This window comes from Electrona antarctica (genome assembly GCF_951216825.1).
Source record: "Electrona antarctica genome assembly, chromosome: 5".
Lineage (NCBI taxonomy): Eukaryota > Metazoa > Chordata > Actinopteri > Myctophiformes > Myctophidae > Electrona > Electrona antarctica.
This window is the reverse complement of record NC_136810.1, coordinates 4,300,068-4,318,409: the sequence shown is the minus strand read 5'-3', so window position 1 is coordinate 4,318,409 and position 18,342 is coordinate 4,300,068.

Sequence of the window (18,342 nt, the reverse complement as noted above, 5' to 3'; positions counted from 1 at the left end):
ATCGCTGTCAACATGTATCGTTACACCCCTAATGTGTTCCAACGAATCCAATGGAGTTGTCTTTGTTAATACTGTTTTATTGGTTAAATATCTATAGAAACCCAACAGCAATGATATACAAACCAAATAGTGGTGGACAGTTTGATGATGTTTACAGATATTAACCACATGCAAATAACAGACAAAGTTATCAAGAAGAAGTATTAAATATTGTGGGTCAAATATAGTGTTTGTTTTTAACGGACCCATGCGGGAACTATGTCATTTCTCGACTATTTCGGACGCGGGGCGGCTCGCCGGAACCAGGCCGGCCCCCTGGGTGCGTTCCTTTGGGCCTGGATGTTCTGGAGACCCCCACACGAACCCCGGGGAACCCCACACGGTAACTCTGTCATTTCTTGACCGTTTCAGATGCGGAAGGCTCGCCGGAACCGGCCGCTCCCTCCCTACCCGACTGATGACGGCCCGTCTCACCCAATCACAAGCCGCGGTGCTCCTTCAAGACCCGCCCTCCCTTCGTGGGGGGCATGAAACTGGGTCGCACCCGAGACAGGGGTGTGACAAGTACAGTCAAAGGTTAAATGCTAAAAATGATGACACGAAAATCCCCAATAAGGAGCTGTCTGGGTTGATGGTAATGAAAGTCGCTTAGAAAAAACAGACTTGGCAACACTGCAACTGGACTGTGTGAGCATTCTGCACCAGAGCCAGTAGAACATGTACTTTATTGATTGAAAATGTTATTAACAAATTGCAGAATGGGTACAGTCCAACGAATACAGGTCTACAGCCTTGTTTACAAGGTCCTCCATTTTCAATTCATCAAGAAATCTATACTTCGGTATACTTCTATACTGCAGGAAGTATACAGAATAAAGGAGGGAATGGAAAGAGCTGGATTCACTGGGGTAAGTGTAACTGCCTTTGTGTCAGTCGGCGCAGTATTTTCAGTTGTTTATTTAGGTAGGAACCAAAGTTCTCTATGGCTGAACCTTTGTTTTGAGATCGTTCGTTTCCGCCCAGACATCTATTAACGTAACACTTACCAAGAAACTCCGCTAGTTTAGCACATGTGTTTCAGTGTGTTTGCATCTGCAATATAGCACATAGCATCAATAATCATACAAAGCAATACCAAGAAATACTAAGCTAACATAATTTCCTCATACAAGTACGCATGCAGCTACTAAGGTACAGCCAGTTGACGTTTTGTGTGTTTTGTCCATTGTTTGTATTGAATTGTTGCATGTTGTTAAACAGCTAAGGTCTAGCAATGGTTTTGCTGCAGTCAATTAGTATTAATGTTGGGCTGTAGATGTTTGTCAGATGTGGTCTTTGTGTTTAATGTGGATTATATGTAACCAAAGTTTATTTGTATACAGTAATTGAAAGTATATGACATTATTAAGACAATGTTTAAGTGCTGTATGTTTGTTTATTATTTGACTAGTGATTATTGTATGTGTGTATATGTTTTTGACTTTATACAGTTCTCACGGTCTGGTTTGAACGCAATAAACCTGCCAGTATTCAAGAACTCGTTGCTGTCGTCTGTACTGAGGGAATTACAGTAAGAATAAAGGGATTATTGGTGTAATGCAGTGGTTTTCAACCCTTTCCATACCAAGGCTCGATCATTCAATATTTTATTCTGTATCTGAGCCATGGACCACCATTTGATTTAGCCTCTCAGACCCAAAACTTTATTTTGTAATCCTTGGATAAGATTTTGTCCCCAATTCCATCCTGTTGCACTTGGTACACTTAACAGGCAAACGTTGATCAAAATGACAATTCTTCTACATTCTCTAATTGTGTAGACTTCTTCCCCTCACTGTAGGCCTAGGCCTATATGTTTATTTTATTTTATTTTCCCTTTTTACCTCCTTTTATGATGAATTCCTGTTCTGTTCTTTAGCTATATAGAAGTGTCTCTAAATGTTTTGATGAATTGAACAAGGTGGACCCTCTTGTAAACAAGTGTAATGCTTTATTGGGTCGTCCACTCACAGTTAACAGTCTTTTTGTATTGATTTGTGCTTGAAATGTACTGTAATTCTGCAAACTGTTAATACATATTTCAATCAATCAATCAATTGTAAATTAAGTAATGCAGATGTTTAACAATAATGAACTCTTGGGAGCGTCAAATGACATTAATTTGGTTTCATAATGCTCTCAAGAGTTAAAGATAAGGGTTAAATATCTGATAAGTGTCCAATTTGGTTAACAACTCTCAATTCCTATGCTGCATATACCATACCGTACCATGGCTCCCCCTAGTGACCGTTTATGCTACGTGCACGCTCCAGCAGCAGTGCTAGTGCGCATGTGCACACCAGTATGTGTGTTCCCTGACTGTTGTTGACAGTTTAATAATGTCCGGCTAGCGGACAGTGTGGTGTTGTAGAGGAGGTCTCCCCGGACGTGTGTGTATGTCACACTAGTCGATACATAGAAGGGATTTTTGTCCAGTGTCCACTTTAGTCCACTTTTAGTCTTATATTTGCTAGCTTAGATTTGCCAAAAAAACAGTGACCTTTCACCTCGCTGTATGGCGTGCCAATTTTATTTTTACACCTCTGCTGCTTAGCGGACGGTGTAGTGTTGTAGAGGAGGTCTCCCCGGACATGTGCATATGTCACACTAGTCGATACATAGCAGGGATTTTTGTCCAGTGTCCACTTTAGTCTGGAAATTGGATGGTTTTTTACCTTTCACCTCGCTGTATGGTGTGCCAATTTAATTTTTACACCTGCTGCTTAGCGGACAGTGTGGTGTTGTAGAGGAGGTCTCCCCGGACATGTGCATATGTCACACTAGTCGATAAATAGCAGGGATTTTTGTCCAGTGTCCACTTTAGTTTTCTTTAGTCTGGAAATGGGATGGTTTTTGACCTTTCACCTCGCTGTATGGTGTGCCAATTTCATTTTTACACCTCTGCTGCTTAGCGGACAGTGTGGTGTTGTAGAGGAGGTCTCCCCGGACATGTGCATATGTCACACTAGTCGATACATAGCAGGGATTTTTGTCCAGTGTCCACTTTAGTTCACTTTAGTCTGGAAATGGGATGATTTTTGACCTTTCACCTCGCTGTATGGTGTGCCAATTTAATTTTTACACCTCTGCTGCTTAGCGGACAGTGTGGTGTTGTAGAGGAGGTCTCCCCGGACATGTGCATATGTCACACTAGTCGATACATAGCAGGGATTTTTGTCCAGTGTCCACTTTAGTCTGGAAATGGGATAGTTTTTGACCTTTCACCTCGCTGTATGGTGTGCCAATTTAATTTTTACACCTCTGCTGCTTAGCGGACAGTGTGGTGTTGTAGAGGAGGTCTCCCCGGACATGTGCATATGTCACACTAGTCGATACATAGCAGGGATCTTTGTCCAGTGTCCACTTTAGTTCACTTTAGTCTGGAAATGGGATGGTTTTTGACCTTTCACCTCGCTGTATGGTGTGCCAATTTAATTTTTACACCTCTGCTGCTTAGCGGACAGTGTGGTGTTGTAGAGGAGGTCTCCCCGGACATGTGCATATGTCACACTAGTCGATACATAGCAGGGATTTTTGTCCAGTGTCCACTTTAGTCTGGAAATGGGATGGTTTTTGACCTTTCACCTCGCTGTATGGTGTGCCAATTTAATTTTTACACCTCTGCTGCTTAGCGGACAGTTTGGTGTTGTAGAGGAGGTCTCCCCGGACATGTGCATATGTCACACTAGTCGATACATAGCAGGGATCTTTGTCCAGTGTCCACTTTAGTTCATATTAGTCTGGAAATGGGATGGTTTTTGACCTTTCACCTCGCTGTATGGTGTGCCAATTTAATTTTTACACCTCTGCTGCTTAGCGGACAGTGTGGTGTTGTAGAGGAGGTCTCCCCGGACATGTGCATATGTCACACTAGTCGATACATAGCAGGGAGTTTTGTCCAGCGTCCACTTTAGTTCACTTTAGTCTGGAAATGGGATGGTTTTTTATCTTTCACCTCGCTGTATGGTGTGCCAATTTAATTTTTACACCTCTGCTGCTTAGCGGACAGTGTGGTGTTGTAGAGGAGGTCTCCCCGGACATATGTCACACTAGTCGATACATAGCAGGGATTTTTGTCCAGTGTCCACTTTATAAAGTCCATGCACTCCAGTGAATAGCATTTATCCATTTAGATAACTTTTTAATTACTTATCTTTACACAGAAACATTACTTATTACTTATGTTTACACAGAAACATAATGTGTGTCCTATAGCATCGTTTAAATGCTTAATTTATAGTTTTAATGTGCAAATTACTTTTTTTCAATACTCTAGAGGGTAATCTTATTTTGAAGAGATCGTCCCCCGGAAGTCTTATATTTGCTAGCTTAGATTTGCCAGAAAAACAGTGCCGCTTATGTTTCGGTGTGTTTGCAACTTTGCATCTGCAATATAGCACATAGCATCAAGAATCATACAAAGCAATACCAAGAAATACAAAGCTAACATAATTTCCTCATACGCATTATTATTATTGAAATTTCTTTATTAGGAACAATCCCTTGAGATGAACCATCTCGTTTTCAAGGGGGTCCGCAAAAAACGGGGTACGCATGCAGCTACTAAGGTACAGCCAGTTGACGTTTTGTGTGTTTTGTCCATTGTTTGTATTGAATTGTTGCATGTTGTTAAACAGCTAAGGGCTAGCAATGTTTTTGCTGCAGTCAATTAGTATTAATGTTGGGCTGTAGTTTGTCAGATGTGGTCTTTGTGTTTAATGTGGAACGCAATAGACCTGCCAGTATTCAATAACTCGTTGCTGTCGTCTGTACTGAGGGAATTACAGTAAGAATAAAGGGATTATTGGTGTAATGCAGAGGTTTTCAACCCTTTTCATTAAGGCTCATTCAATATTTTATTCTGCATCTGAGCCATGGACCACCATTTGATTTAGCCTCTCAGACCCAAAACTTTATTTTGTAATCCTTGGATAAGATTTTGTCCCCAATTCCATCCTGTTGCACTTGGTACCCTTAACAGGCAAACGTTGATCAAAATGACAATTCTTCTACATTCTATAATTGTGTAGACTTCTTCCCCTCACTGTAGGCCTAGGCCTATATGTTTATTTTATTTTCCCTTTCTACCTCCTTTTATGATGAATTCCTGTTCTGTTCTTTAGCTATATAGAAGTGTCTCTAAATGATTTGATGAATTGAACAAGGTGGACCCTCTTGTAAACAAGTGTAATGCTTTATTGGGTCGTCCACTCACAGTTAACAGTCTTTTTGTATTGATTTGTGCTTGAAATGTACTGTAATTCTGCAAACTATTTCAATCAATCAATTGTAAATTAAGTAATGCAGATGTTTAACAATAATGAACTATTGGGAGCGTCAAATTACATTGATTTGGTTTCATAATGCTCTCAAGAGTTAAAGATAAGGATTAAATATCTAATAAGTGTCCAATTTGGTTAACAACTCTCCTAGTTGAAAACCACTATAATACAATTCCTATGCTGCATATTACGCTGTACCATGGCTCCCCCTAGTGACCGTTTATGCTACGTGCACGCTCCAGCAGCAGCGCTAGTGCGCATGTGCACACCAGTATGTGTGTTCCCCGACTGTTGTTGATAATGAAACTAAAAGGACTCTTGACACTTTAATAATAATAAAAGGTGTTTGAAAACAGTGTCGTCGTTAAGCAGCAGGAGGACGTTTGTTAGCAGCTCAACCACTGAAACTGAAACACAGAAGGTAAGATGATGAACTGATTCACGTTGTGTTTTGCATCTATTTATCTTTGATATTTACTCATCTTTTAAGATGGAACATGAGTCATTATATTTACTATTCTATCTGCTTGTTTGATATAATAACTGTGATCATAACAACCAGTAGTTAATACTTGATGCAGCAGCAGTAATAATAATATATGCATTGTTTGGTTGTAACTTCTTGATGCAATTATGAATGTAACCATAACGTTACGTTGTAGAATTGTAGTGGAGAGAGAGAGAGGGGGGGGGGGGGGGGCGGGAGGGAGAGAGAGGGGTCGAGAGAGAGAGAGGTGGAGAGAGAGAGAGAGAGAGGGGGGGGGGGGGGGAGAGAGAGAGAGGGGGAGAGGGAGAGAGAGAGAGGGGGAGAGAGAGAGAGGGGGAGAGAGAGAGGGGGGGAGCGAGAGAGAGATAGAGAGAGAGAGAGGGGTTGAGAGGGAGAGAGATAAAGAGGGGGAGGGGGAGAGGGGGTGAGAGATAGGGGGAGAGAGGGAGAGAGAGAGGTGGAGGGGGAGAGAGAAAGAGAGAGAGAATGGGAATAGTGCAGCAGATAACCAGAACAAGTATTCAGTTTGTGATTAAAGCAAAGGCATCCTAAAAAATAATTGGTTGTGGAGGCATCACCCATGGCAGCCATTTTTCAAAATGGACACCAGCAACAACTGTTTTCTCATGAATGATGGATATAATGATATTTCAGACTAATTTACCATATTGTGTGTTTACGCGTGCGTGTGTGAAGCATCTCTGTCCGATGGAGATGGACACAGCATGTCAGGATGCTGTTATCATTCAGGTTGCTGAATGATGACTAAAACATTATTTTCTGTTGGTGATTTCCACAGAGCACCACAGGAGGAGATCTCACGCCATCAGGAGAGATGGCCTCCAAAAGATATTTCGCACGGTCAGAGGAGCAGCGGCAGATGGACCAGGGACATGGACTGTTTGATGCAACGTTGCAACCCGTAGTAAAGTTGTACAGGATGGGTATGTAGCCTACCGTTTAATTTACAGCTAGTTAAATATGTGCTCCTCTGTAGGGCTGACCCAAAAAAAATCGATTAATCGACGATCGATCGATATGCACGGGAATCGATCTTGAAATAAAAAATCGAATAGTCATTAAAAAAAAAAAGCGGACGCAGACCTCGCAACGCCTCCTCCCCCCTCCCCCCTCACTCAAGTACGCCCCGCACCAATCCGATACCACATTTTATTGAATCACGTGATGCGCGCAGCACGGTGAGACGGGGCCGCCGGTATTGAAAACGCGCATCTCCAGCCATAGGTGTGAACGGCTTTGCCGACGTGCGAATGGGGGACAATTTAAAACAAAGGCGGCTTGCTGCAGTTTGCGACTAACATAAATTTGCATGCACAAGGGATGCAAAGTAGGCTATCTTTTGTTGTTTTTCTTTCTCCCCCTCTCTTCGAAGTTAGACTGGACAAATAAACTCTAAACTGACTGGGCCACGGTGGGCTCACGTTCATGGTAACTTGCGCCGTGGGTGGAACATGTGGAAAAGTTTGGTTACATTTTAAAATACAAGAGGGGAGCTAAATGCACTGCAGTGATCCAACTATTGCAACTTCAACGGGGGAGAGGGAGAGAGAGAGAGAGAGAGTTGCGTTGGAGAGAGAGAGGCAGAGAGAGAGAGAGAGAGGATGGGGGTCACGTTAGCAACAGGCTAAGCTCACAGCATATCGGTACGTTCGTTCTATAAAGGGTAGATCCGCTCCCGTTTGGGGGCTGCTCCCAGCCCCTAAACGGTAGCGATCTACCCTTTAATAGAACGAACGTACGGTGCATTTGTTGCATGAAGCGTAGATCTGCGAGCTCGCAGCACGTCATGTCACAAACCGAAACAGCTCTCATTTGGTTTTGTCATTTTCCTCCCTCCGCAGTTAGACTGCTGCTCTGTGCTGAGTGCTCTCGTTAGTTTTATTGTCCGTGGCCATGAAAAGTGCGTTCTCTCCCGAAGTTTGTTTGTTAGTTGCGGCCGCACAGGGCCTCACGGAGTCGCAGACGGCATTTTTTTATTAGTTGAAATGGAACGCCTCCTCTCTCTCTCTCTCTACCAATATTATACTGCCATGTCTTAATACAGTGTTGCTTTTTACAAATAAAATAAGCAAATTAAGGTTGATCACAAAGTTAGTGTGCTACTTTGATGGGAATGCGACGCGATTAAGAATACCTGCCTGGGTGCTGTGCGAACAGTGAATCATTATATAGTTTCTTACCTTGTTGTGGCTCGTGCTGGTTTGAAGAAAGAAGAATTATAGGCATAATCCAATTATAATCCAAGGTTTGTTTGTCTGGAGGATGGAGATCCAACACTATGTCATATTATTAAAGTAGGCTAAGTAAACTTTAAGAAGAGCTGGTCAGTGAGAAGCTGCTCCGCTCGGCTAATTGATCTGACCTATATTTGCGCAACTGACTGGCATTTGGCAGCACCTGCAATTCAGTAACCTACAGGCCTACACATTTCAAAAGGCTTTCATATGATATTAATATTTTTTCTAATAAGGTTTGTCCTTATAGATAGAAATGTGATAATCTTTGTATAGTTTTGGATATTAATTAATTAATTATTAAAGCACAGGGCCTCGCATTTCTCCCAGGCAGCTCTGATTGCGTGCGCCTCGCAGCAAGCACTTGTCTCGCTGCTGTCATAAAGCCTCGATTAAATGACGCTTTATTTCAGTTAATTTTACGGCAAGATCAGGAAAATGCCTTTCCTTTACACTTGCGTGTGCTGTTTCCACGAAGCCTCTGAGTTTATTTCTGTTATAAATGCAAAATGCTGTTCGTCCTGTTCTGCTTTGGATTATATATTTTTTATTTGAGAGGTAATGCCTGTGTCAGGCAGTTTTATTTAATGTTGACTTGTTACGGTCGGATGTTTATTGGGTCAAAGCAACAATTGTTGCTTATTGTTAAATAAAATAATTGAGACCAATCCAAGCATGCGTTTCTCTCTGCTATATCGTTGTTTTATTTATTTTACACAAGGGCTCCACCGGGCGCGTCGCGTCTCCGTCACCGTCAGGGAATGTTCCCTTTTTAATCAATGAAGGGTGGCTCCACTGCCCGCGTTGCGTGACATTAACGCGTGCATTAAAATTGAACCGGTGCGTTTTTTGACGCACACGACGGAGACGCACCGCGTCCGCTGGAGCCCTGGTGTTAATTCATTGTGCGTCACTGCTCGCCGCGCAACCCCCCCCCCGTCCCCCCCCGTCGGATGACGAAGCGTCGACGATCGATCGTGATTCGTTTCGAAGCGTCGATCATCAAAAGCGTGATTGAAGGTCAGCCCTACTCCTCTGTAACTGTCCTGTTGTACCTTGGATGCATAAGTGCTTAAATCTTTGCCACTGCCAACATATGACAGGGCTGCCAAAGTCTCACCCCAGAGTGAGAGTTACGCAATTTAACCTTTTAGCACCCACCACAACACACTTGCCATCTCACACGCTTATTTTCCACTCTCGCAGTCTCACTAGTCACTAGTACTACATTATAATATTTTCCAGGGACATGGTGAGCCCTCCCTATGCTCAGTAATATGCTGCCTCTGATTTACTGGCGAGTTAACCAATCCAACGAAAGGAACCAGCCGCACCACGTATACAAACCAATCAGAAGCAACTTAGGGCGGGCTATAGCTTCTCCACGCATCACAGAGCAGAGAAGAATGAGGCGTGAACCGCAAATTACTTCCTCACTGAAACATCCACTTCAAGTTCAGCCGATATTTGAGCGACAAAGGGAATTAAATTATTGTATCTGAATAGCCCCGGCCCCAGCCCCCACCCGTTAACTGTTAGTGAAAGCAGAAATGCACGTTCGGTTCGTCATTGATCATTTAGGCTGCTGCTATCCCAGTCTCCCAGTCCCAGTCTTTTCGTGCATTACATTGGCACTGGCCTCACAATCCCGCCTATGTTAACGGGAGGGAGTGTGTTGAATGCCAACAATATACGGGCGTCTTTCAGGCTAGACTGCTGTGATGTTTTAAGGCTCATTCATGGTCTGGATTTTCGGTGGTGAGGTGACCACCGGAGCTGAAATAACGTTGAGCGGTGGTGAGTAAAACAGAGAGAAGGGCTGGGGTGGTGGTGGTGGTTTGCTCTTCACCTCGGCTCGTGACGTCATGTTGTAGTTCGGTGGGCACCTCAACACCGAAAATCCAGACTATGTATGAGCCTTAAAGTTACCTTTGAACAGCCAGTGCACCGATAGCTGAGTTGCTTATCCACTTTAAAAATAGATTTCAGAATCAGAATACACTGCTCATCCATTCACATGCTGAACAGTTTCTATTCGTTGATGACAGCTGATACAGCTGCTTGCTGCTCTGTAGCCCTATACAGGTCATGGTTAGATGACAACTGATACAGCTGCTTGCTGCTCTGCAGCCGTACAGATCCTGTCCTATGTACTATTCCAATGCGTTGGACAGTCAGGAGTTGGTAATCGGTGCTGGACCTGCCAGGTTAAGTGCGCATGCACTGGTTGGCCAGTAAGGAGTAGAGTTCTCATTGGGCCCGAAAATTAAGGCCCGGCCCTAACTGGGCCCTAACTGATCAGGCCCGAGGCCCGGCCCGGACAAATCAGCATAGATTTGTAGGCCCTAAAACGTCGGGTCGGGTCAGGCGTGGTCGGGTTTGTGCAGAATTTGAGAACACAGATTAAAAGTGAAACGCCAGTCAGCACCATCTTCATAATAGATAAATACACAAACAGACAGAACAGAATTATTATTTGTATTATTATAAACAAATTAAATATATATATTTTTATTTTCATGGAGCCCGAGGCCGGCCTGGCCCGGCCCTACTGATTAGCATACATTTTAGGCCCGGCCCGGCCTTAAAACGTCAGGTCGGGCCTGGTCGGGTTCGGGCAGAGCTTGAGAACTCTAGTAAGGAGGGAGTTACAATAGTCCATTTTTTATAAGACTGATGTCTGGATAAGGAGCTGGGCTGACTCCTGGGTGAGGAAGGGTCTGATTTGTCGAACCACTTTACAATACAATGAAGAATTGCAAAACATCATATTTCAATTAATCACCCGCCTGGTCCGCCCCTGGAAAGTGACGCCGTGGGGTAGCCTGCAATGACACTGTAAAAAATTTGGAACGCACTACCAGCAGTCATAAAGAAGTGTGAATCCTTACTGTCCTTCAAAACGGCTCTAAAAAGGTGTGCCTGCAATTCGGAACTGGCCCCTGTAAAAAGTCAAAGCCTCTATGCGTTCCTTTTAGACTGACTGTGTATTGTGGAAAGGAGTCCAGCCAGCTTGTGGCGATAGACTGTAATAGCAGTCTTTGATTGCATGTTAAATTTATTTAATTTGTATTTTTTAATTTGTATTTATTTAATTTTTTATTTAAACAAAAGATAAAAAATCACACCCGTGTGAACTGAGTGGTGTAATATAGCCTGTCTGACGTAATGAAATCATGTCTGACGTAATGAAATCACACCCGGGTGAACAGGGTGAACATAGCAACCATGCTCATTTTTTCTGCACAGACTAACAAAGCCAGTTTTAATGAAATCACACCCGGGTGAACAGGGTGAACATAGTTGTAGGAGTGGTTTACACCACTCAAAAAGTAAAAGCAAAATACATCAAGCAGAGCTAAAAAGCAGCGTGAGACATGGATAGTAAAGTAACCCGTGGCTCCCGACATGCATGGCAGGTAAAAACTAACCCGTGGCTTCCTGTGAGGTTAGATTTAGTGTTTGGGTTTTGGGTAGGGTGTCTGTTACTGTTACGGACTGTTACTACGTCGGACCAAACACATGCACCCGCATAAACCCTGGTTTAAAATTTGGGAAACTGCCCATCATTAATAGATATATAAATAGATCTAATCTAATTAATTATTACACTAGACATTATTACAAAACAAATAAGTAAGTAAGTAAGTAGAAGAATCAATCTTGTCCAATCTTCTGATGTTACCTCCCCTCTCCTCCTAGATTTCACGGACCTCCCTATGTGTAAGGAGAAGGTTTCCCCTGAACAGCAGGAGAGTAGCCCATGTCTGGTCCAGGTGAAACTAGAACCTCCACAGATTAAAGAAGAACAGCAGGAGGGGAGTCCCAGTCTGGTCCAGGTGAAACTAGAACCTCCACAGATTAAAGAGGAACAACAGGAGAGGAGCATCGGTCTGGTCCAGGAACCTCCACAGATTAATGGTGAACAGCAGGAGAGGAGTCCCAGTCTGGTCCAGGTGAAACTGGATCCTCCACAGATTAAATATGAACAGCAGGAGAGGAGCCCGAGTCTGGTCCAGGTGAAACTAGAAGCTCCACAGATTAAAGATGAACAGGAGATGCTATTTCAAAGACCAGCGGAGGGTGATGGGTCAATGTTGACATTAGTAGCTGTAAAAATGGAAGATGATGAAAACAGAAAGACCCCTCTTGCCAGCACCTCAACTGAACACACGGTTGTGTGTAAAGAGGAAGTTTCTCCGGAAAAGGAGAGGAGCCCCAGTCTGCTCCAGCAGGAAACTGAACCTTCGCACATTAGAGAAGAACAGGAGGAGCTAATTCAAAGACAAGAGGAGCCTGGTGGGTCAATGTTGACAATACTAGCAGTGAAAAGTGAAGCTGATGGAGACATCTCTTCACACTGCTCTGAAGTTGAAGTTAAACTTGAATCTGACACTGACATCACTGAAGACAGTGATGATTGGGAGGAGACAAGTGGCGGTGTCGACACAGGAGAACAACCTTTCCACTGTAAACATTGTGACAAGAGTTTCACTCAGTCAAGTACCCTGAAGTCACATCAGCGTATCCACACTGGAGAAAAACCTTTTAATTGTAAACATTGTGACAAGAGTTTCACTCAGTCAGGTACCCTGAAGTCACATCAGCGTATCCACACAGGAGAAAAACCTTTCCACTGTAAAGATTGTGACAAAAGTTTTGTGAATTCAAGTGTTCTGATCAGACACCAGCGTATCCACACTGGAGAAAAACCTTTCCACTGTCAACATTGTGACATGAGTTTCATTCGGTCAGATCTACTGAAGTCACATCAGCGTCTCCACACTGGAGAAAAACCTTTTCAGTGTAAACATTGTGAAAAGAGTTTCAGTTGGTCAAGTCACCTGAACCTACACCAGCGTGTCCACACTGGAGAAAAACCTTTCCACTGTCAACATTGTGAAAAGAGTTTCACTCAGTCAGGTCACCTGGAGAGACACCAGCATATCCACACTGGAGAAAAACCTTTCCACTGTAAACATTGTGAAAAGACTTTCACTCGGTCAACTCACCTGAACCAACACCAGCGTGTCCACACTGGAGAAAAACCTTTCCACTGTCAACATTGTGAAATGAGTTTCACTCAGTCAGGTCACCTGGAGAGACACCAGCATATCCACACTGGAGAAAAACCTTTTAAGTGTAAACATTGTGAAAAGACTTTCGCTCAGTCAGGTCACCTGAAGTCACACCAGCGTGTCCACACTGGAGAAAAACCTTTTAATTGTTAACATTGTGACATGAGTTTCAGTCAAGTCACCTGGAGAGACACCAGCGTGTCCACACTGGAGAAAAACGTTTCACTGTCAACATTGTGACATGAGTTTCAGTCGGTCAGATCTACTGAAGTCACATCAGCGTGTCCACACTGGAGAAAATCTCCTGTCACAATGTTAACAGTGTGGCACGAGTCAGTTACTTGACTTACATGACTTATTCCTGTAGGCTCCTAGGTGAAGCATAGGGCCGCAATCACACCCCACCATCGGACTCTGTTTTGAGCAGTTTTCTTCAGTTGGGCCCACGATTGTCCGGTCGTCTTTGCCTCACTCTCCACTGATCTTCTCCAGGTCTGTTTTGGCCTCCCCACTTTTATTTTGCCCTGTGGATTCCAGTCCAGTGCTTGCCTAGTGATGTTGTCAGTGGGTTTTCGGAGGGTATGTCCAATCCACCCCCACTTTCTCTTCTTCACATCCTGGCTGATGGAGTTTTGGTTGGTTTTCTCCAACAGGCTGGCATTTGGTATTTTATCGGGCCACCTGATGTTCAGAATGCGTCTTAGGCACCTGTTCACAAATGTCTGGAGTTTGTTGGTGGTAGTATTTGTCACTCTCCATGTCTCTGATCCATAGAGGAGAACTGACTTGACGTTGGTGTTAAATATTCTGGTCTTATTACGGAGGGACAGTGCCTTGGAGTTCCAGATGGGTCGTAGTGTGGTGAAAACGTGTCTAGCCTTGTTTCTTCTGCTTTTGATGTCATCATCTGATCCACCATCCTTGCCCAGTATGCTCCTGAGATATGTGAAGCGGTCAGTTAACTGGGAGATAATTTTTTCTATTATTATTAATATTATTATTAGATTATTTTTTCTATTATTATTATTATTATTATTATTATTATTATTATTTTGTTTTACATTTAAACTCCACTGGGAGGAGACCCCGGGACAGACCAAGGCGCAGTTGGAGGGAATGCATCGACTCACTGGCCTTGGAGCCTTTCGGGATCCCCCAGGAGGGGGACTCTGTGGAACGGTCTGGATGATGAAATTAAAAATAGTGGAACTATTGCACTGTTTAAGAAGAGGTTTAAATATACATTGCTTATGAGCTACAGAGAAGAAGCATGAGGGGGAGGGGGGGGGGGGTTGAGGGTACATTATGGTTCCACGTGCTAAAATAAATAGACAAATCATAATATAATATAAAGGGAACCTTGACACATTTGTTTATTTTTAAATTGTATAATTAGGGGTAGGACCAGATAAGCTCAGGCTTCATTCCTGCTCCTTTTCGAACTGTACTATATTTTGTTTTGCTTTTGTTTTAACTTTTCTTTTCTTTTAATGCATTATTGTATATTTTGTATTTTTATTGTCATTTTTATTTAAGAGTTCGAAATAAACATTCATTCATTCATTCATTCATTCATTCGAAGTCAGTAATGTTGCTCTGGAGAGGGAAGTCTGGAGAGCTCTGGTGGAGCTGTTGCCCCCGCGACCCGACTACGGATAAGCGGTTGAAGATGGATGGATGGATGGATTTTTAACTATTATCTTTGCTTCTGGAAGTCCCTGGAACAAAATATTTTGAGATGGGGGTCCGCGATCAAATAGATAAAATCTGGCACACATTTTACGCCAGAAAACTTGGAGAAAAAAAAACATATATTATGTGAAAACATGAATTAAAAAAAGGGGGGGAAAAGTTCCATACATGGGCATTCCCAGCTGATACCTAATACAATCCCTGTTGGATGTCCTTGACTGTGATCAATATTAAGCCCATATATGGGAATGCCAATATATGATCTGTGACAGTCTCATGATGCCGCAAAGGTCACAGCTATGGAATCATGCATTTCCCGTCAGTCAGTCAGTGAATCACTCCTGCCTGCTGTGATTGTGAATAAAGTACGTGTAGCATTACAAAAGTGAGTTGCGAGCCTTTGCTTTTTTTCTTCACTCAAAATCCCCACACATGGGAAAAGCCCTTTAGGGCGAGATCGCTTCTCGCCCCCCAGGCGTCTTACTGGTTATACTGTAGGTCGCTAAGCTACCCAGGAGCACATAAGGTCATTCAAATCATCCCCGCCCTTACCAGTTTCAATGCATTCATTATAATGAAAACCGCTCTCAAACGGCACCTACGGATGGCTGCAATTCGAAACTGGCCCCCGTAAAATCTGAATCCCCCCCCACCGCCCCCCCCTTTTCCCCCTCACTGTATGTTTCCTTTCCCTTTTTACCTCCTTTATGATGAATTCCTGTCCTGTCTATAGAAGTGTCTATTTGTACGTCTCTAAATGTTTTGATGATTTGAACATGGTGGACCCTATTGGAAACAAGTGTAATGCTTAATTGGGTCGTCCACTCACAGTTAACAGCCTTTGTATTGAGTTTGTGCTTGAAATGTACTGTAATTCTGCAAACTGTTAATAAATTCTTCAATCAATCAATCAATCAATGGAATACTTCAAATGGGCATTCTGCTTAACGCATTTAGGCCTGACGTCGAAATTCTAAATCATGACAGTTTTCTGAAAAACCTATGTTTCTACAGTATATCAGTGGTGCTCAAACTATTTCATGTCAAGTACCCCAAAACATAATAAGTAATTGGCCACCGACCCCCATCTGAAAATATGTTGTTCCAGGGACCCCCCCAGAAGCAAAGATTTGAATTAAAAAAGTTTGCTCTGAAAGAATATATAAAGATTTGCCCCACACTTTCACGCTTTTTCAAAAGTAGCAGACCTACAAGCTCGTAGCACGCCACTCGGTGGCGTGCTATGAGCTTGTAGATCTGCTATTTGTTAATAGCTAAAGCATAACATAATGCTTAAAACACCAAAAGGGTTTCCCGCCCAGAATGAGTTAATGACAGTACTTTACTTTATTTTGTATCTTTTACATTTACTTCTTGCTGAACCTTTTCTCGTAATAGTGTGTTATGCTTGTGGTTGGTATATTGCTAACTTTTCTATTAACACCTGAATACACTACTTCTTACACCAGGGGTTCTCAACGTTTTTGGCCGGGGACCCCCGGAAATGCTTTGGCAATGTCTCGGGACCCCCGCCCCGCCCCCTCCCGGCCCCCAATATAAATTGACTGCTACAATAACCTTAAACCATTTTGGGCGGGAACCCCTTTTGGTGTTTTAAGCATTGTTATAATTTAGCTATTGAAAAATAGCAGATCTACAAGCTCATAGCGCGCCACCGAGTGGCGCGCTACGAGCTTGTAGGTCTGCTATTTTTGAAAAATCGTGAAAATATATATATATATATATATATATATATTTTTTTTTGAAAAAAACCCACAGGAGTCAAACCCTGTTCTCAAAGGAAGGGGAAAAAAGTAAAAAATGTTGGCTCACTCCGTCGGCTACAAGATAAATGCTGCAGTAGAAATGAAATGCAGGTGTTGCTTCAATCATGTCACGGTTCTTTCATAAAATAAATGGTTTAAAACTTTAGTTAAGTTGAACAAAACGTGCGCTTATGATTTTTGGCTGTCCACCTAGAGTGTGTGTGTGTGCGTGTGTGTGTGCGTGCGTGCGTGCGTGCGTGTCATCCAGACACAGGTCTTTGTAGTTCACACTCTAACACTATGAATAGATATATTGTTGTACATCAGACCTTGGCTGGTGCTTCCTTCGGTCTCATGGTGCCCATATTATTATTGTTAAAACAGACTGGGCTGCATGTCTGCAAATGACATTTACACTTTCCTGCCAGTATCAGAGTGGAATGTGATAGGCTTGTATTAACACAATACTGCCCAGTCTGAACCCCTAATTGCTCCTGATGTGCTGGTTGGTACCTTGCATGGTTTCCGCTGCCATCGGTGTATGAATGTGTGTGTGAATGGGTGAATGCAATGCACAATCTATGTAAAGGTATGTGTGAATGGGTGAATGTGATGCACAATCTATGTAAAGGTGTGTGAATGTGTGTGTGAATGGGTGAATGTAATGCACAATCTATGTAAAGGTGTGTGTGAATGGGTGAATGTAATGCACAATCTATGTAAAGGTGTGTGAATGTGTGTGTGAATGGGTGAAGGCGCTATATAAATGCACCATTTACCATTTAAGGTGCGGGTCGCATGTGCATGGCCCCCGGGCCACCAGTTTCCCATGTATGATGATGTTGTTGCTCCCACAGTGTCCGTTTACTCTCCACCAGTTCCGGGTGCCTGCATGGCACAGTGCCTATAGCTAGCCTCATCCTTCTCTCTCTGACCTTGTCCGTGTACTGTCCGCCCATGCTATAGAACAACTGTCCTTTGTACGCCTTCCAGGGCCTTTTCCTGCTGTGCTGTGAGTGTCCATGTCTCCATCAGCCCCATACAGCAGCACTGACTCCACTGTAGCTACAAACAGCCGCCTCTCAAGGTCATCTCCCATGTCAGATTTCCACACTCTCCTCGCCCCATACAGGGCATTCCAGGTTCCATTCACATTCCAAGTGCTCTCCCAAACCGGACCTTCAGATCCGGTTTGGTTGAAGCAGTGCAGGCCCTGAGATATTAGAAGTCCTCGACTACCTTGAGCACTGTCCCGTCAGCAGTGTTCAATGGTCCTCCGTAGCACCATTGAACAGGACCATTGAATTTGTCTCTTGTACGACAAAGTAGTGAATTAATTTAGATTGATTGATTGATTGATTGAAAAATGTATTAACAGTTTGCAGAATTACAGTACATTTCAAGCACAAACTCAATACAAAGGCTGTTAACTGTGAGTGGACGACCCAATTAAGCATTACACTTGTTTCCAATAGGGTCCACAATGTTCAATTCATTTAGAGACGTACAAATAGACACTTCTATATAGACAAAGGACAGAACAGGAATTCATCATAAAGGAGGTAGATCTGCCCGACAGCAACATTTGCTTCCTTTTCAAAAGAAGTATATATATTTACTGGCATCAGTCTTTATGCGTACTGGTCATACTGGATAATCTGGCTGTTGATTTACTTGGTTACAATGATAAATGACTGATGATGTTGTAATGAGTGGTGTGACTTCTGGAGAGTCTGTCTGATT